Source organism: Cavia porcellus, unplaced genomic scaffold (genome assembly GCF_034190915.1).
Source record: "Cavia porcellus strain 051 isolate PalLab524CR breed Dunkin Hartley unplaced genomic scaffold, mCavPor4.1 scaffold_29, whole genome shotgun sequence".
Classification (NCBI taxonomy): domain Eukaryota; kingdom Metazoa; phylum Chordata; class Mammalia; order Rodentia; family Caviidae; genus Cavia; species Cavia porcellus.
Genome location: NW_026947512.1, coordinates 15467527 through 15488254, shown reverse-complemented (window position 1 = coordinate 15488254; position 20728 = coordinate 15467527). Strand labels below are relative to the sequence as shown.

Below are 20728 nucleotides of genomic sequence, written 5' to 3'. Positions count from 1 at the left end.
AGATCCCTGCAAGAACAGGAAAACAGAATGCTATGGCAAGAGAATGAAGTAATGGACTGCACCACTTCCTTACAGAGTAGGACCTATGGAGCAAATTTGCAAAAAGTCAGTCTTTGACTCAACTTTAATAGCTTCTGAGCCATCAGAGAGATTTACAAAATAGAATACGGTCCCTCCTCACTTCATAAGCTTCTTCTCCCTAGAGATGTTTCAGCAGATGCTGAGAAATACCCAATTCACTTTAGTCATTGATTCAGCATGCACTAAGCACCTGCTCTGTGTCAAATGATATTCTTCATACCAGAGAACTAGGATGAAATGACACAAACTGTCTCTTCACGTGGTCACCCATCACAAACAGACCACTACTAAATGTAACAAGTGGGAGTATAGGCCAGGTGATACCAGCAGTTCTTCCTAACTGTAGCATCCAGAGCTTACCTGTGAGGAGTCTAGCTCCAGAAAACCTCACAAATGCATTCCAGCTTGTTTTAGTTACTTTTCTCTCATTGCTGAGACAAAATATCCCACACCAAAAGTTCAAGGGGAAAAGGTTTGTTTAGCTCACAGTCTGTAGAGGTTTCAGCCCATAATTGGCTGACTACAAAGCAGGGCGGCACATGGCAGAGGGGCAAGCGTTCAAGACAGCTAAAGACAGCAAAGCAGCAGGGTGGGAGCAATCCTCTTTCTGTTTCTTATATTGTAGGCAGGCTACTCACCCTAGGGCAGCTAAAGCACTCCTACTGCCCTAGCCAAAACTATGCCAAACCAATCAGTGAATTGATTTACTAATCACACACTCTTAATCCCAGTATTACACACTCTAGATTCAGCCTCCTCTGAAAAAGCCCAATCCCAGGCAAAGAGTTCATGAACAAAAATCAAACAGAATGGGAAATACTTCCCAGAATTAACAACTGGGATCTCTTCTTATTAAAAAGTTTTTTCATGTCAAAAGAAATCTCCAACAAAACATATCGAGTGTAAAGAAATCCCATGTATTGGGAAAATATCATAGCCAACTGTCCCTCAAAGGACTTCTATCTAGAACATAAAAGAATTAAAAAAATCAAGACCCCAAAATTCAAAGACCCAATCCAAAAATGGTATCTGAGATGAATACACATTTCTCAGATGAAGAAATACAAATGGCAAATATGAAAAAATGTTCAACATCAGTGATCATTCAGGAAATACAAATTAAAACAACACTGAGATTCCATCTCACCCAAGAAAGAATGGCCAAGATCAAGAAATCAACTAGTAACAAATGCTGGACACATTGTGGGGGAAAAGGAAATCTCTGCTGTTGGTGGACGTGTAGGCTTGTGCAACCACTGTGCAAATCAGTGTGGAGACTCCTCAAAAAGCTAGGATTAAAGATTCCCTTTGACCCAGCTATCCCACTTCTGGGCATTTTCCAAAAACAATTAAAAACATCATACCACAGTGATATGTGTGCACCCATGTTTGTAGCAACACAATTTGTAACAATCAAATCTTGGAAACAACCCAAGTGCCCATCAGTCAAGGAATGGATAAAAAAGATATGGTATTTTTATACAGTGGAGTACTACTCAGTTGTAAAGACAGGTTGCATCAAGACTTTTATAAGGATGTGACTTGAGACCATACTCATAAGTGAAATAAATCAAGCTCACATGTGTAAATACCATATTTTCTCTCCAGTGTAAGAAACTGAAAAAGTGATACAACCCAAAACCACCAATAAATACTATGTAAGGATAAAAAATTACTCAAAGGGGAAAAGTAATTGGAATAGGGGAAAGAAAGAAAGAAAGAAAGAAGGAAGGGAAAGGAAAAGACAGAAATTTGTATATATATACACAAGATGGCTAAAATGTCTATACCACTAATTGCATTAGCTATTGGGAAAGAACAGTTCATACTCATATGATTAGATCAATTTTACATATCTGAATCTGTTATTCTAAGCAACCTTTTGAAGGTAACATTATACAATATTACAAATTCCTATCATCTTGTCAAATTCCTATCATCTTGTTAAATTCCTATCATCTTGTTTTGTAAAATTACACTGTTATTAATTGCATTTGTTGTTGTTGTTTGTCTCTTTTGCTTTTCATTTTTCTTTTCTGTCTTTTTTTCTTAAATAAAAATAAATAAAATAAAATAAAAATCCCACTCCCCATGATCACATGAGACTTTGAGGGGACATCTAGACACAACCCATAACACAGCTTGACTGTGGATAAAAAAAGAGAAAGTGAAAGAACTCTCCAGGTCACACATCTACCCTCCTTGTTTGAATGACTGCATTTCCAGTTGGGCTTAGGAGAACTCCATTTCTAATGAGTTAGGGTTTGTACATTATTCTTCCCCACAATGCTTGAGAAAGAACCCAAGGCTTCAAACATGCTAAGCAAGTGATCTATTACTGAACTATCTCCTCACCTCCTATACAAATTTTTATTTAACTTGACTCATGGTGTCATCTCAGCTCATGATCAAAGGATTATTTACTTCATAAAATAATCTGAAGTTGGGTTCTCAAAAATTATAAGCTCTCTTTCTGCCTTTATAATTAATCTTGCCACATGTTCAATCAGTTTTGAGATGTGCATCTGTTAGAGCCATTAATGCTAACTTGCTTAACTTCTACATCTCCTTTTGATCACCTGAACCCCTTCAAATATGGATACCAGTGATTTTCCATATCTGTCTGGGCTCTTGGGGGTGTCATTCTACCACTATAGGTGATATGGGGCCTTTGTCAAAAAGGGAGAGATCTCCTGTGGTGCACTCAGATGGTTATAGTGAAAGCCTTTCAGCCTGGAAAAACCAATGGCTTTTGGCCAAAAAACAAGGGCCTTAGGGACAGATGATATGACCTCCCTGTCACATGACTCAAGCACTGTGCCTACTTGCAGTGACCCTGACCCAGCCCACTTTCTAGAAACCCAAAGTGTCTTATAGTGCTCTTTCCTGCCCATTTGCCTGGCAGCCTGGGTAGCTGATCCACTCCAACTACAACCCTGGTTCAGCAGAATTCCTAGTGTCACACCCCTTCATCTTTCCTCTTTCACAGCCTTGCCTTGATTCCAGCACATACTTGCATTGCTTTCCACCACAATCTGTATTTATTCTTTGCTTTCATAAGATCTCTTAGTACAATTTTAATGTTATCCTAAATGAACAGGAAGTGTGCACTGGAGCACACACACACACACACACACACTCACACACAAGAAGGAGGGGTAAGGAGGACTTAGTCTTCAGAAGCACAAAGACTGGCAGGAGAAATGTATATTCCATTTTGGGGAAGGTCACTTTCCTGTCCATAAGAGAAATTGACTTCTTCTAATACAGCCAATAAAAAGCCAAAAAGTAAGTTGAATTGTTGACATTTAAAAAAAAAAAATAAGGTTGGACGTAAATATTCTGAGACATGTTCATGGAGACTCCAGCCAAGGAGCTTCATTACTGCTGGCTCAGAGAAGGGTTGGGGTGCTCTGAGGTGAGCCAGTAGGACAGTCAAATCACCAGGGAAACAGTAAGGTATCAATAAAGGTGTCTGCATGGACACCACCAGACTTTCTACACTTTGCTTGACCTCTGCTGCTTTCTCTGGCTTCCTGGACTGAACAGCCTGGTGGGATTCTGCTGCAAGCTCAGACATGCAGGCAGCAAGCTGTTCAGACACTCTCAAGGACATCTCTTTGAAGACGCTGCTCAGGGTAACAGAAAGAAGAGGAGAGAGGCACACAAAAAGCCTTTGCAATAGGTTTCACTTAAAGTTGAGATCTGCATTCTCATCAATAGTCAGTCCTAAACAGTAGCATACATTATCCTCTGCAACAGTACTCAACTCAGTGGCAAGTTGAGCAGAAATCAAATCTTGCCACAAAGCTGCTTTCACCCCCAAACAAGCAACCTTTTGAAGGTAACATTATACAATATTACAAATTCCTATCATCTTAGAAGCAAAAGGTTGCTTCTAATTCCCATAAAAGCACGGATGGATTAATAACTCTTCCTGACCAGGTTTCCAAACCACACAGTCCCTAAACTATTTCTCCTACTCCAAAAGAAGGCTTCCACAGCTGGACAAAATGTAGCATGATCACCATGTTCACTCCCTGCCTGCCAGTTCCCTCCCTTCTCCCTTAAAACAGTAGCTGCTTGAGACGAAAGGTAACCAAAGAGGCTGAGCTGTCCAGGAAATCTACTACTGCCCACCTGAGCGCTGTGAGCAAATTACCTGCTCTGTTGGACCTTGGCTTCTCTATTCCTAAGTGACAGCAATGCCAGTCATACTTACCTCAAGTGTGACTATGGCAATCGTATAGGTTCTCAGCCTTATGGTCCAGTTTCTAGGGCTGTAGCTAGAGAAAGCTTTGGAAAACAATAGGATCAACCTCCATCCCATTCTCTTTCATCTTCCTTCCCATCTTCAAAGTAATAACTCAGCATTTTGCAATATGTCCTCAAAATCCCCTGTTTCGGGCAGGCATAAGCACTTTCTTGGCAAGCACAAGGTCGTAAGTTCAATCCCTGGTACTAAAAAAAAAAAAAAATCCCCTGCTTCTCAAAATGCCACAGTTATTCACACACATACACACACACACACACACACACACACACACACACACACACACCAGGATCGCAGAAGTAGTCCTGTGTAGTTCTAGACATTGGGCCATTTTTTTGTTCATCTGCAACATTCATCTCTGAAGAGAGGAGACGGATGGAGAAGAAGGGCTTACAGAGTATGCTCAAATAAGCCTATCATTAGCCTTCTTCCATATGCTCAGGCAATTTCCTGAGATGGAATAAGTGAAGGCCGATACGTTCTGTCAGCACAGTGTAAAGGCTACATCAGATACAGTTTTCACCATACAAAAGTGGTAGGTCCCTTTGCCCTTCAGTGCAGCAGTATCTCTTGCAGGGTGAAGTCCCTGGTGGGATCACTATATGCATCAAACTTTAGCCGCCTGTGGGTGCTCCTAGAGCCTGTAGGCTAGAAGCCCACAAGGCTGGAGATTTAGTAACCCATTAGGCATTAGGGCATTAGGTCTTCCAATTTATGATTCAGAGGAAAGAAACCCTATAAATCCGAGATCTTTTATTCCACTGTAAATCCCAGTCATATTTAACTCAGCCACCATCAAGGTTGTCCCTATCTGCCAACATCAGACCCATAATATAAAACTTACCAATTCACAGAGAAATTAAGATCCTTCTTAATAGTCCAAGAGTGGTCCAAGAGTGGCAAAGGGACCTACCACTTTTGTATGGAAGGGCTTCCTTTCTGAAGTGCTCCAGCAAGTGCATTTAGAAGGGTACAGAACATCTTTCCACCATGTGGTTGGAGAAAAATGCCCAGCTTCCTTCCACTTAATGAAGAGCTGGGACAGACCTATATGTGCTGACCATATGGAAGTCCACAGGAAGTCCAGGGAATACAAATGAAGACCCTGAAGCCATGGGCCTCAAGGTGCTGAACTAGACCTGGAACAAGAAGACAGAAAGGAAGTATCTGTTTTTCTGTCTTTATACATGCATGTATGTATGTGTTCAGTGAGTTTCTCCTATGTTCAAGACATTTTACCTGTTCTTCACTATTAAATATCACCTGGCGGGGTCTATGATAGTCTCTCAATTTAACTATGAAGAAGGTAAAGCCAGATGGACAACTAATGTAAAACACAAGATCTGAAATTGGAAAACCTGGCTCAAAAGTCAATTTACTTAGAGTCAACAAGCATTTACTAAAGGCCTGCTGCTGTGTGCTGAGGATACTGTGTTGAGGGGTATCAAGGTGAACAAATCTGTCTTCCCTCTTCTGGTTTAGATCTAAAATGTCCCTTAAGTTCTCCTGTGAGTAGAAGGTGATTGGGTCATGGAATGCTATATTTATCAGCATATTCACCTCTGGAAGAGTTCATGGGGGGATGCGTTGTTAGGCCTGGTTGGAGGTAGTCACCGCAGGAGTGCCTTGGCAGGGTGCATTCTTGCCCCCAGCTTTTGCTTTCTCTCTGTTTCTCAACTGCCAGGATTAAGCACCTTTTCCTCCACTGTGCCCTTTCACCAAGCCATTTCTGCCTTGGAGCCTGCCAAGCATGGGTGCAAAGGTGAGCCAAAATCACTCCCTCCTTCTTCAAGTTGCAGGTATCAGGTACTGTGCCTCGCAATGGGAAAGTGACCAAGATATGCTCCAAGGGAAACAGTCAGAAATCAAGAAATACACAGGAAAAAAATGTCAAAGTGATGAGTGCTCCACAGAGAATGGAGATAGGATCTCATGGTAGAAAGAGACTAAATTAGACTCAGGAGTCAGAGAATGCCTCTCCCACAGGGTGGCCTATAGCCTGTGAGGCATAACACCAATTTTGTCATAAAGGTGCAGGATTAAGGATGCATAATACTTGTGTTTATTCTTTAGAATATTCTGTTGCTGAATTATTAGTTTTATTTTATAAGTTTTATTATGTTAAACAATGAGTACCTAACAGGAAAAATATCAGAATTAAAATACAGAATTTTAATGTTTATTGAGTTTTTATAAAAAGCATCAAAATTTTCAACATTGACTGTTTTGTGATGTACAAAGTCTAAAAAATAACAATGGAAATAAATTTCCATATGACCTACAATGAAAACACCAACAGAACTCTACAAAAATACTTTACCTCACTTATCACACTTAAGGCAGTCTTGACATGACAAACAGCACATTTCATACACACATATTGCTTTCATTGAAAGCACATGTGTTTTGCTTTCCTGGGCCTTTTATAGGACATACTTGACATCTTGCTTGTCTTGCTGTTTTATCAGGAAGGTCTTATCATACAAGATGTAGCTAAAAAGGAAAATAAAATATCAATAAAATAAAGTATTAAATTTTTCATATGCATTGCACATTTAGAATAAACATAAATATTTTGATATCAGCTATTTACTTGCTTACAAAACACAAAAGAAAACATGAGAAATAAAGTCCTACATGAACTACAACAAAAATATCATTATAACAAAAATAAATCTTTGTACAACTGTCACACCCAAGGCAGTCTTCATGTGTGACAATTGCATGCTGCATGCACACATCTCACTTAAACTGACAGCACATGATGCCCAAAATGAAAAAAGAAAAGGTTTATTTAGTTTACAGCTTGTGGAGGTTTCAGTCCATACTCAGCTAGCTCCAAGGCAGGGTGGCACGGCTGAGGGACAACTGTTCATGGTGGCTATGGTGGATACCAAAACTGGTAAAAGCAAAAGGGCAAAAAGGGGAGGAATGAGACATCCCCCCATACTTATTATGTGCAAACTACTTGCTCTAGGTTGGGTTTTTTTTAAAAGACCTGACCCCCTACCATGACTGCTGCTTTTGGGGAAACATCCAGACACAATCCATAACAATGAATAAGGACCTAGTGCCTGAATTCCAGGATAAATTTTTAAATTGGAAAGCATACATTTTCCCATATACTAGGGCATACAGTTTTACACCATATTTTGAAGGGGGTTGGGGTGGTGGAATATACCGCCTGAAGCTATAGCAAGCATGAAATATTGCAAGATGTTCACCCATAGTCATGTATTTAGATAGGGTGTAAATTGCTTGACAATTACCCTCAAATCTCTCAAACCATGAGTAGATAGAAGACATATTATCACTTCTTTTTCTTTCATGGTGGATGGTTTTGTCTTCAAACCTCAAACAATTTTGAAGGAAACCAAATCTTCTCAGTGTCATCATTATTCTATAAAGTGAAAGCTCACACCTATCACTTTTCCATAAGTCTTTTAATTGCTATGATGACCATGAAAAATCTGCACTAAGTACAGCAAACCTATGAATGTTTTCAGTTCAGCTAGACAGATACAAACACATTTTTTTAGTACAGCTATTGGTGCATACAGAATATTTTACTTACATTTCAACATTTGTGTATTTCACAATATCTTGTAGTTTTTCATCTATTACAATTTCCAACATTGCGTGACATTGCTGGTACTCCATTCAACAGGTTTCACCTTTGCCAAGATTATTTTTGGACCTATTTTGAACATTGAATTGTTCCATTTCTACTAGTACAATTTTGTACCACTTGTACCATTTCTACTAGTCAAATATGTATTCACACTGTTGTTTTCTTCATCAGCTGAATCAAGGAGATCTTTATTCTCTGTGCCTGTATTGATTGATTCTTTCTCCTCCATTTCACTGTCACAGGAAATTTGATTCATATGGCCAACATCAAAGTCATTCTCATCTTCATCATCCAATGATATAGTTATTTACTTTTGAACTCCTCTAATACTTACAAATGTGGTTTTTCATGTGCCATTGTACTGAACTGGGCTACTTCTACCAGAAGAATCAAAAGAAGAAACTTTTTAAAAGCAAATTATAAATGCACAAAAATTTAGCAATGAGCATTTTATGGCCAAATCTCACTTATTGCTGCTTTGGATCTCCTAAACACACCTTAACATTTGTCTGCCAAGTGGGTGAATACACAAGTGCATCTTTATTTTCTCCAGGTGCAGTCATATCCACATTCATTTATGGTAAAATACATGGTTAGAAAATAGAAGAGTAGCGGGAGTATGCATTACCACCATGATGCTCAGGTAAACATATGCAAAACTTATTAGATGGAGCATTATGTGGGTAAAAATTCCACTTTGATACTTTTGTACATACGTATACACCTTACCATTCATCATACCAAGTGGATAAGCATGAAGATTGCTTCCTGGGTCCCCCAGATGCAACTTCTGAGATGCACAGCTGACTACTATTATGCTAAAGTACAAATGAACAGTAGAAAATATGGGATGTGTTGTTACTTAATTATATCCCATAATTAAGCACAGGTCGGAGAACAACAAAAAGCTAGTCTATACAAATGGAGAGCAGAGGAAAAAGGAATAGTCATGGAGAAGGCATTGTGTGGCTGGCTGGATCTGGGAAACAGAGGAAGCCTAGTGTAAGGAAGCTGAAGTGTGAGCCAAATGCAGGGCCAGATGTAGGAGATCTGTCTACTTGAAGAGTAATAAGAAACTACTGGAAACATCTAAGTGGGAGACTAACATGAGCTTTTTGATTGAAAAAGAGCCATTGGCTCATGCAGCTAGGGTGGGCATCACAGATATGATCACTTGCCTTGTAAATAGTTTCAGAGAAATTCTCTCAAATAAGCAAGTGAGCTAGCTCCTCTCTGGTGTCACCTAAGCTGTAGCTCCTTAAATTCTTGACAGCAAGCTTTCCATCAGGCAAAGAAAACTCTGAACTTTTAAAAATAAAAACACAAAGGGTAAGAATCTTCCAAGTCTGTGTCAACTCTGACATCTCAGAATCAGTTGACAAGATATGTTGTTCCAGGTTCATGGACCAAAACATGGATGCACTGATAAAGGAGGATCTTGAAGGGCACAGGCTCAGATCCTGGGCTGGCCCAGAAACCCTTCAAAATCCAATAGCCCACCTAACTGCCAAACCTTATTCTCATGTGTTGAAACCATTAGGAAGTTCAATGAGTAATTTTCCATCTCTTGATACAAGCTGACAGTCACAAATAGGCTCAAAGTCAATAGGCTCAGACCTTAGAGGGTAATGGAAGGCATAGTTCTCTTTCTATCTCATGGGGCATCCAATCATCTTCATTTCCTCACCAGTTGGCTCAGAAACACTGGACCACCCACAGCAGAACTACAAGGAGCATCACAGGTTCTCTGGCAGAGCCTGGCAGTGAACATGGCAGTATCCTGGTTCTCAGCTACTCCTGTGGCCATCTAGAAGCCCGTAGGTCTCTGTCTGCTGGTGTGGGTAGAACCCTTGCTAAAGAATGTTTTGGGTTGTTACCCAGCTCATCTCCTCCTCCTAACAGTTCACAGTTCACTCTTCTCAATATATGAAACATTTGTCCCGGAAAGCCTTTCAAGAAGATCAAAAAACCTGGGAGCCCTTTTTTTTTTTTTTTTTTTTTTTTTTGAGATGAGGATATACAAACTGAAGTTTAATGACCTGAGAAGGATCATAAACCAGTAAGGTAAAAGTTTGAATTTGAATCAGGTACTCTGACTTCAAGTCCTTGAGTTTTTTCAATGATAGTAAACATTTGACTCCAAGATGGATGGTGAGGGCCCTTTTGACAGCCCCAGGAATCCAGAGTGGCAGAGAAGCTATTGGGGAAGCACTTTGTGTAAAACAAAACACTGAGTTCTGAGAGGAACTTAACTGATCTGATTTATCACAATGTAGATAAGGAGCTACCAAGGTCCTCACAGTGCAAAGAGTATTAGTTTTACTGTGCTTTCCCTGAGGCAGATTATATGAAGTTATAAAAGACTATTTTTATCTCTAGATGCCTACCCTGCAGATGGATCCATCTCCTGATCACGCTGACCCCTTAAGCAGCATGTGGAAGGGAGGGACTGATGCTGTTTCTCAGCGTGAAAGAGAACACAGGGATTTGGGTGGAATTTCTGTTTGTTCCTGAGCCAAATGTGCTTGTATCACTCTGGGCCCTTCTGGGAGCAAAGTGGAATTAGCTTTAGGGTGCTTCAAAGAAAAATCACAACTGATCGGTAAGCCTGGATCCAGCCAAGAGGGGTGAATCACAGGGTGGGATTAGGAGGTGATACAGATTTTTAACACCTTCCAGGGTGAATGTTTCTCCCCTGGTAAGTTAGTGATCCTTGAATACTGAAGATTTTGAAAAACACATTGAATTTTTTTAAATTTTATTTAAAAGGAAAAAGAAAAAACAAATCAAAACAAAGCGGTATAAGGGTACAAGTAATACAGAACTACAAAAAAAAAAAAAAAAAAAAGTAAGAAATCACCAGTTAATAGATTACACATTATCAACTTAGAGATAGTTGCTCAAGTCACAGTATCAAAGCATACAAAATGAACATTCAAACAGAGAGACTGCAAACAGTTGTGTTTAATGATCCAACCAAAAACATTAATATGGTCAGCTATTTAACACCCCTAAACACACTTGCAGTTGTATCCTTTAGAGCACTTTTTTTCCCTCTTTTTTTTACAACAAAATTTACACATTTTGGGTTTTATTACTCCTTAGTTCTTATTACTTTCTTTTGGAAGAGAATATAGTCAAATATGGCAAAACAAAGCTGTCAGTCAAAACCAAGGATAGACATAGTACATGATGTAAAAACAGAGTACAGGGTTATCAACAATGGTTACCATAATGCCTCTTGTATCCTTAAGAAGAATTGTCTATCTCATTACATATTATAAAGTTGAACAAAACAGTAGAGAACAAGACCAATAAAACTTAAACATTGTAAACATTAAAGGACTTCCAAAGGAGATAATAGTCAAACAAGAATGGGCATCTTAGTGAATCTTATTGTCTTCAAAGTAGTTGCCTATACCCTCAAACTTGATACTATCATACAGAATGGAACAGAGACTAATCAGTCAAAACAAGATAGTAGGAGTATTACAGGACTTCAAGTCAAGTTAATAGGAAATCAAAAAGTTACTATAATATATTCTGCTAATTTTTAAAATTTTTCCCCTTAATTAAAAAAACCATAAAAAATAACTAAATAATTTTTTAATGAATAAGGGAGAGGTTGAGATAAAAGAGGACATGACAACAAAACAATACAGGTCAAAGCAAAACAACATAACAATACAGGTTTCAGCAACCTAGTTACCCGACTTAATAGTAGTTCCAGAGTGTCTGTCTTTTTCCTTGAAATATTTGAATATAACTTCATATACTATAGCTTCAAATATTTCCATATCAAGAAGCCCAGAATAAAGCCATTCCAATTAATAAGTGAAAACTTTATAAGGTTTCAAGGCCACATAATGGGGAATCATGATTACCACATACTTTTATATATTTGAATCATTACTTACATTAGGAACACATTGAATTTTATTTAAAATCCAGATTCCTAGATCTGACCCCCAAAGACTGACTCAAGAGGTTTGAGGTGAAGCATGAGAATCTTCCCTTTAGGGAGAACCTTAGGTTAATAAGGTATTCTGCAGTCAGATTCAGATAAAAATTTGACTGCCTGGACTAGGTCCAGGGCAAAGATTTTCACTCTTGGCCTCATAACAATTTGCCTAGATAGAGAAAGGAGAATCCAATAATCCCCAAGCTCTCTTCTCTGTTGATAGTAGAACTGCTGCTCAGCCAGGTTATGTCCGGCTGAGTCTCTGACTCCCTGCCTCTGACTCCCATTTCCTGGGACACCATCCAACCTGACTCCTCTGGTGCCTTCATGAGATAGCTGCTCATAGATTTATAGGATACATAGGAAAAGAAATGAGGCCAGGACTGAGCAGCCATCTAGAAAGATGGAGAAGTGCTCTCTAGTGTATATGGTGGTGTTGATGGGAGAGATAGATTGTGCAGGTCAATCTACCCCTGTTGACAACTAGATCCAGAAGATTTTGTTAAACAGGGACCTTTAGTGGACAGCAAAGTGATACTCAAGCTGTGGAGTCACACATGTCATGCACATGAATTCTGAGATTGCCCAGACAATGGTAAAAAGTGGCAGGGGAAGAAGACCATAAGCCAGAGGCTGTGCACTTCAGTGAGGGGATGGTCACCACCAGGAGGTCTGTGGATAATAGCTGGCTGTGAGGGTCAAGGGCTGGTGGAGGAATGATGCTGACCCATAATGATGAGTAGCAGGCGTGAAGGGCAAGATGAGACAACCCTGGTCTTCAGGCTGGAGCAAGAAAGGCAGGAAGAAGGAAAACGAGTAACTTCCCAGGAGAGTGCTATGAAGAAGTAGAAGCTGCCACAGTTTAGAATTGCTCACATCAGGTTCTAGCCGTGCAGCTTGGGCAGCTCATTTTATCTCCCTCTGCTTCATTTTCCTTATCTCCCTTTGCCTCAGGGTGTGAAATGGAGATAAAAGCAGTGCCTATGTTATAAGATTTGATCAATTAATGTAAGAGTTTGATAAATGAATGCATGCTGGGTGGTTACCACAGAGCCTGACACGTAGTAAGTACTCAATAAACAGTAGCTATTATTACTAATGTTAATTTTTAAAATTAATGCTTGAACAGAATAATCTAGAAAATGTTTGGATGTGAGGGAAAATGACTTGGCAGTTTTAACAGAAACTGACTCAGTGCCTGCCCATCCATCCCATTTCCTCTTCCTGGGCACATGGGAAAATTTGTATTTCTCAGCCTCTTTGACCATTTCATTGGCTCTTTTGTGAGCTAAGTTTTTTTCTGGATAGTAATTTTGAATATTTTCTGAGGAATACCTACCAGGTACAAGAAAACAAACAAAGGAGCTCCAAGGATTGAACAAATGCAAATAGATGCAAACAAATGCAAACTGATGTTTTTGGACTGCTTCCCTTCTTAACTTCTGTGAGCAAGCTCTGGCCGTGCAGATCACTGAAGAGGTGAGAGTTACAGTAGCTTTCATGGTTCCTGTGGTATCAGTCCATGGTTGGCTGGCTCCATTGCTTTAGGCCTGTGGTGAAGAAAGAGGGGGAGTTAGAGAAGGAAGAAGAGGAAAACTGCTTACCTATGGCATCCAGGAAGCAAAGATAAATGAGAGAACCAAAGAGGAAGAGGCTAGCACCAGATGTAGTATTCCAGGTCATGTCCCCATAATCCTCTGGCTCTAGAGAGGCCTCACATCCTTCCTCCACCACCTCCCAATAATGCCATCAAATGATGCTCATATGTTAGAGCCCATACGATTTAATCACCTCTCAATTGCCCATCTTCTAAACACATGAGCACAGGCTGATGGCAGACAACTCAGACAAGACCCCAATCTCCCTGGAAGATTGTCATTAAAATTTCTTGTTGCAAAGAGGAAAGTGCTGTGTAAACATGATGGAAGTCTGATTGCTGGGTCCCTTTCATCAGCTACCTGTGATTTGACTTAACCTGGGCAACCCTTGTGTGAAAGGACTTGGTTTTGCTATGTTTGCAGTGCAGTATCACATCTCTTCCTAAGAACCGACTGAAAAAGCATACGTGATTTCTAATCTACTGAGTAAGTATATTTTGTGACTGTATTCACATATTCTTACCCAAATGTGAGAAAGCACTGCTGAGAGATTCTCTTTCTGAAGTCCTGGCACACACTGACTGGTGAGATCTTTCAGATGGCCTTGAGGTTTACCACAGTAAACAAAGCTGAAAATCCATTTCAGGCCAAGCCCCAGGCAGACAGGAATTACTAGCTGGAGGCATTTCTCTGAGGTTCATTCTTAAACCCAGAAGCTCAAGCTCCTGGCAATGATCTGAATTTCTTAAACTAACCCCACCCTACCTTGCTCACCTGTCCTTCATCAGCATGACTGATAGGACATCCTGCAATCTGCTCTCCCACATTCCTCTAAGGTGCAGTCTGAACACCAGTGGCATAAGTACCCAAGAGAATGCTTGTTAAATGCAGCATGGGCCCAAACCTGTACCTGTGAACCAGAATCTGAATATTAACACCCTCCTAGACAATGCAGTGTTCAGTAAAGTTGAGCTAAGCTGGACTTAGCGTCCCCAGCTACGTCATTCCTGCATTCTGAAAAGGGTGACTGCCATGTGCTGGCTCTGTTGTAGGCACAGAAGCTACACAGCAGAGGCCTCAGAACAACAGTGGAGATGCTGTGTGAAATCCTGTTGGTCTGAGGATACAGGTTAGTAAGAAATGGCAGTGAGGACCCCCCAGATGAGTCACTGCAGTAGAACATGCGAGATGCTGCTTGCTGCGATGGCAGAGGCCTGTGGGTGTATGGGAAGGTTTCAGCTGGCATGAGCAGCTGAATTGAGCTCCACAAAAGAGGCAGTGCTTGGGCTTGAATTGCAGGATGAGTGAGAGCAGGGTGGGTGGAGTGACAAGATGGTGAAATTCTTGGCCAAGGGATAGGAGTGATGGAGGTCACAGCAAGAGGGGGCCTGTCTTGCTCTTGGCAGGAGGCCAAGCTCTACCCTAACCCTGGGCACTCTCCCCCACTGGGCACTCTGCCAACAATCACTGTGGGCCTCAGGCTCCTATCTGGGCCTCATCTCCATCTAAAACTTGTGACTTGGATCAGTACTCAGAGATTCTTCCCACCTTCAGCACTGACCAAAGGAAGAGGCCAGGCTCAGGGCCCTGTCTTGGAAACTTCTGCCCACCGTATCTGTTTCTATGTTGGGCATCTGATTAGGTTTAGATGCAGAGAAAGAGAGTAGAATGGAGTGGATTCCATATGCTCATGCTGAGGACCAGGACTTATCAGGAGTAGGGCTGCTAAGTGGTTCAGGACACCCCCAAGTTATCCACTTTCATTTACTGATCGTTTTGAGCCGAAGGCACTTGAAAAACCACAAATGTAAGGAGAGGCTCTCAGTAAATTCCACTTACCTGTCTAAAGACAGAGCCTCCAAAGAGATTCAGGTGTCATGAATCCCTTTCCTGTGCATTTTGCTAGCCAGGCAAGAGCAGAAGAAAGGCAATGAGAAGCCAGCACCCCTCGCCCCCCACATAAACCTTGTGGCAAGTATCCTACCTTTCATCTTCGCCTACAGGCCCATTCTTCATTCCAAAAACTCATCTGCTCTCCCCTAAGTGGCCCACACCCTCTCTCTTCCTTTACTAGGACAGTATATAGCTCTCAAATTCATCACTTTGAGGGGGGTGTTCATTTTCCCACTGTGATGCCCCCTTGCATGTGATACTAAAAATAACAAATGTGCATACCTGTTCTGCTGCTGATCTCACTGTTGTCAGCTTACTTCACAGACCCAGCTATGGAACCTGGGAGTCTTTCTTCCCTGTTGTACTCAGGGTTACAAGCGGAAAGATTTAATACAGGAAACATAATGTATAGGATTATTTTATAATATTCAGCCAAAGAGTCAAATGTAAAAGAGGGCAGGAGATCTGTCCATACACTAGAGACCCAAAGAATTCAGCTGAGGGCCTGAACCCTACGGTAATGTCCTGCACAACTCCAATTGAAGACCCAGATCTGAGAGAAATGACCCCATAACAATGACCCCTGTGAGTCTGGCTGGAGGCCTAGAGCCCATAAGAGTGTCTCATGCAAGTCTGTGTCAAGGATCTGCACTAGAAAGGCCCAAACGTCAGTGAGGGAAGCTAGAAAGTTCATACCAGTGGGATAAAGTGTCTGTGTCAGCAGGCTGAGGCTTCTGCACTGAATCCAGGAGGTGATGCTCGAGGTAAGGTCCAGAGCTCCCTCAAACAGAATTGCAGCCATTTGCAGTGACAGTGAAGACTCAGACTCCTCTGACTATGAGAACAGCTGAGTTCATTTCAGGAAAACCAGCATGACAAACTTCATAAGAATCAATGGCCCACTATCTTCCTCTCCAGTTCTCTTTATGCTGTTGGCAACAATCCTCAGGTGGGCCTTCCACACCCAGCACCATGCTGATTCAGTTCAGCTGGGTGTTACCAGCTGACCATTAGTTAATCCACCAAAAATACCACAAATACTTCTATGATGCTAGCAGTAAGTTTTGCTAAAGATAGTGGCCTCCATATAGGCCCAGAAAGCTGATACCACTGAGCCAGCCTAGCCCTCCCTCTCTGTCCACAGAGAGATAAAAGCAGAGTTCAGTTCAACCCAAATCACTGTTTGCAAATGGAAGTCAGTTCTAGTCACATCAGAAGAGTCACCCTCTGCAGAAAAGAGATTGTAAAGTAACAGAGGTGTAAGCAGAATTCCCCTATGAGGGTACATGGTACAGGCAAGCACTGCAAACAGACCTGTGGCAGGAGTGAGGCAACCCTTTGCCCTGAAGCATCCCCTTACTGTGATCCAAACTCCCTGGCCAAGGAGGAAGATGCATGAATAGATTCATGCAGGAATTGGGGAGGAACAGTAGAGTGTTCAACCACCCCAGATCTCTAGAACTGAACATGTCCCTGGGACACAGGAGTCAGTTTTAAAACTAGGACAATCCTGGGCAAACCAGGATGGGTTGCCACCTCGTAAGAAAGTAAAAGAGAAAAGTGGAAGAAGAAAGTTTTGCCTAGAAGGAGATTATTCCAGTCAGCTCCTAGCACACAGCGAGAAAAAGGGTCCAGACCAATGTAGATCAGTCCAGACTATGGTGCTCCTGTGTCCCGGGCAGATGGGCTGTCAGTGGGTTCAGAGGAACTGGTGCTCAGGATTACTCAGAACGTCTACTTAGGCCATGAGGATCTTTCAGCCTGAAGGCAGTGGCTTCCTCTATGTACCCACAACTACAATTTTCATATATTTTTTTTTCATTAACAGAGTTTCTTTCCTCAACAGTGATATAGGATAAACAAAATACCAAGAAGAGATGAAAAGAATAACATACAGGGCACGGTGAATCACCCCTATCATCCCAGCACTATAGGAGGCTGAGTTAGGAGGAGCACAGTTTCAAACACAGGCCTGGGAAATTTAGCAATTTAGCAAGACCCTGTCTCAACATTTAATTTTTTTTTTTTTAATGGGCCATGGATGTAGCTTAGTGTGAAGGCCCTGGGTTCAATCCCCAGTGCTGAAAGGAACAAACAAACAAATGAGTAGAGTTTGCAAGGTTCTGCTGCATCCAGCAATCCTTTACAAAAAGAAGAAGAAATCTTCACCAGAACTCATGGACACATCTCCTGGCCCAGCAGGGCTGAGCCATCCTAATCCTCAGCTTTATGGGGGATCCTAGAGGAGACAAGCTGAGGCCCTGTTTAGAGAGATGCTTCTCCTTCTGTCCTGTTTTACACCCCCACAAATCACACATGGGTTGTTCTCAAGGATGTGGGAGAAATGTCACTTACTCCTGTGAATGTCCTTATGTCCTACCACAAGTCCCCCACTGTAGCCCTTTCACAGTGAATCAGGGTCACTGATTTTATTTTTTACCTCCTCAGCTTGAAACTGATTTCCTTCAGGACAGACCCCACACCTTGCTCTTTTTTGAAACCCTTGTGCCCAGGAAAATGCCTGGTGTGGAGGAGCTCCTCACACAATGCCTGGCAAGTAAGCTAATTAATGAGCTCATCAAGTGATCAACATGATCTTTCATCATGAGTCAAGCATCTAACAAGTACTAAATCTTGTGACCCAGCACTTTTTGAGTTTGTAATCTCTCATTCATTAAACTATCTCTCCATGGAAAAAGGAAAGAGGAGAGAAAAAGAGAGAGTCTGCAGCCGCAGAGGGTCACCTACAGGAGGCAATCATGGTGACTACCTCTAAGGGAAGCACAGGACCACATGTCATGGTAGCGACTAAGGCTCAGGAAGGGGACACAGACACCTGTGCTAACCATGACCAGCTCTGCCCTGGCAATCCTACTTCCACCCTCGCCTGGTTGCTGTGGTTTACGAAGAAGAAAAAACTGAGCCAGGGAAAAGATCAACTGCTGAGCTCCAGTCAGAAGCTCAATCAAAACACAAACAGGACAGATACATCTGCTACATGCACACTAGCTTGACATCCCTTGCAAAGAAGGCCCTTGATGAGAGGCCCAGACTGGTCTCTGTTTCACAGCTACAGGTCTGCACTCAGGTGTTGCAGCCTCCTGAGCCTCCACTAGCTCAGCTGAAAGCTTGGTTCCCCAGGTCCCCCAGAGGGTGATGAAACAGCACAGGCTAGACACATTGAGCTCGTCTAAAGATGCTCTCCAGAGAAAAATCAAAGCAGAGACTTTTCTGCCTTGAAATGACTCCAAGAGTGCTGAGGACAGTTATTTAGAAAATCTACTAAATGGATTTAAAGTTTATGAACCCGAAAGCTAACGTACTTTCCTCCAGAAAGAGCCAGGCACTGCTGGATTTTTGATTGCATAGAAAGTCAAAGACAGTGGAAAGTCTGTTGGTAAATAAGACTTCTCTGCTGTAATGTGCAAGCACTTCATTTCTAGATCAACATTGCTCAAAGTTCTTTTGTTCTGAAATTTAAAATAAGAGAGGTCTAATGTTTCACTGACTCCCTGTGGACAGAAAAAGAAGTGCGTTTCTGCTACAGAGAGCATTTCTTGCTGTGGGCTAGGGATAAGCTTCTTAAATCTTAACTACCTGATGGAAAACTCCTGTGAAATAAGATTTCACATGATCTTTTATGCCTGGTCGCAGGACCCTTCAGCTCTGAGAGTAAGTTCCCCTGATGACCTAACTGGCCCTTTAAGTCCATTTAATAATTACTACAGTAACAAGGGAGACAAGATACAGCAAGAATCATCCCAGAAGCTGACTGAAACCAGGTTTTAAACAGTGGGGCTGGGGTGTACCCAGGAATCTTTATTACCTCCTGAGCAAATGGTTCTTATTGGGATGTAAGGAGGTCAATGATCTCACTTTGAACAATATTAACGTGCCCATTCCCTTATCTGATAAATGAGGAAATTAAGACATGGAGAGATTAAATGTTTGGCTCAAACTTACACAGTTAATTAGGGGCAGATTTGGAATCCAACAGTATTTCTGACTCAGTCTTATTCTGTCATTTGCAATAAAAACTAGTTGCCCTTTATAGGGCATTCATTATATAGCACCTTGTGCTGCACAGTTGCCATGTCAAATTTTTCCATCAACTTTGTACAGAGGAAGTGTAGCATCTGTAGCCCTATTTTCTCATCTTACTCCATTTGCCAGTTAGATTGGGCACTGGGCCTGAGCTGAGAAGGGGAATGAATTCACTCTGCCTCCACATGCAACCCATGGTGAGCACCAGGAAACCTCCTGGCCCAGTTTACAAGCAAGGAACTAATAGAGGTGGAATAACATACAGATAACAAAGGGTAGAGCAAGCCTCAGCGCCTTAAACATGACCTTAAACTTGAGCTCTCAACCACTGCCCCATTTGCCTGGAATAGGCAAAACCTCATCTCTGTGCCCCCAGCAACTTCCTCCATGGCTGAACCATGGTGATGCCCATGTGATTTCCAGGGACACACACTCAACCAGCCTATTTTACCTCAAGAAAGAGGACCTTGAAGTGAGGCATCCTGCAAACGTCCATGTAGAGAAGGATGCTCCCTTACATACCTTCTCAGCTATAGTCTACCAGTCTGATCTGAATGGGGCTGCAGCCAAAGCCCTGTGACAAGGGCTCTGGGAGTATAGGCAATTATTTGACTAGGCAATATCAGGGACAAAAATTAAGACTCTCCATAAGGAGAGTCAAAGAGGTAGCCAGCAAGATTTTTGGAAGCCCCTTCCTCCACCCTGGAGACCACTTCAGCTGGTGGGATCATTGGTAGCCTCTCCTCTCCCACCCCAGAGACATTGGGGACTGTGGGATCATCAGTTGCTACTCATCCTCCACTTCTGAGACCTCTGACTGGAGGGATCATTGGTCACCACTTCCCTTCATCCCAAAGACCTCAGTAGCTCATGGACCATCAGCAACCCGATCCACCAGCTGTAGAACCCTGGTGGGCTGGTGGAAGCCTCAGCAACCCTTACCAACACAGAGGACCTCAGTAGGCCTGTGACAGTGTGGTGAGTTTCTCCCTCAAATAGAGAACCTCAGTGCATCAACAGGAGTGGCAGTGAATGCTTCCCCCAGCTGTAGGATTTTGGCAAGGCTGGCAAGAGAGTGGGTGAGTCTTTCTTCCACATAGAGAATACCAGGTGAATTGATGAGAGCACCAACAAGGGCTCCCCAAACCAGAGGAACTGGAAAGAGGCCTACAAGCCCCCCAGTGACACAGTTGGGTTCCAGCTGAGGCGAACAATATAGCCAGGTAAATGTGATAACCTGGAACAGT

General features: G+C 41.9%; 1 long non-coding RNA gene across 1 annotated transcript; it reads right to left on the bottom strand.

Moving 5' to 3' along the window:
• Positions 1 to 10528: 10528 nt before the first annotated feature.
• LOC134473966 (uncharacterized) lies at positions 10529 to 16316 on the bottom strand. The gene is made up of 3 exons (XR_010044473.1): positions 16134 to 16316; positions 15720 to 15793; positions 10529 to 13496 (listed from the first exon to the last, which is right to left on the bottom strand). It is a non-coding gene; the product is annotated as an uncharacterized LOC134473966 (long non-coding RNA).
• Positions 16317 to 20728: the final 4412 nt, after the last annotated feature.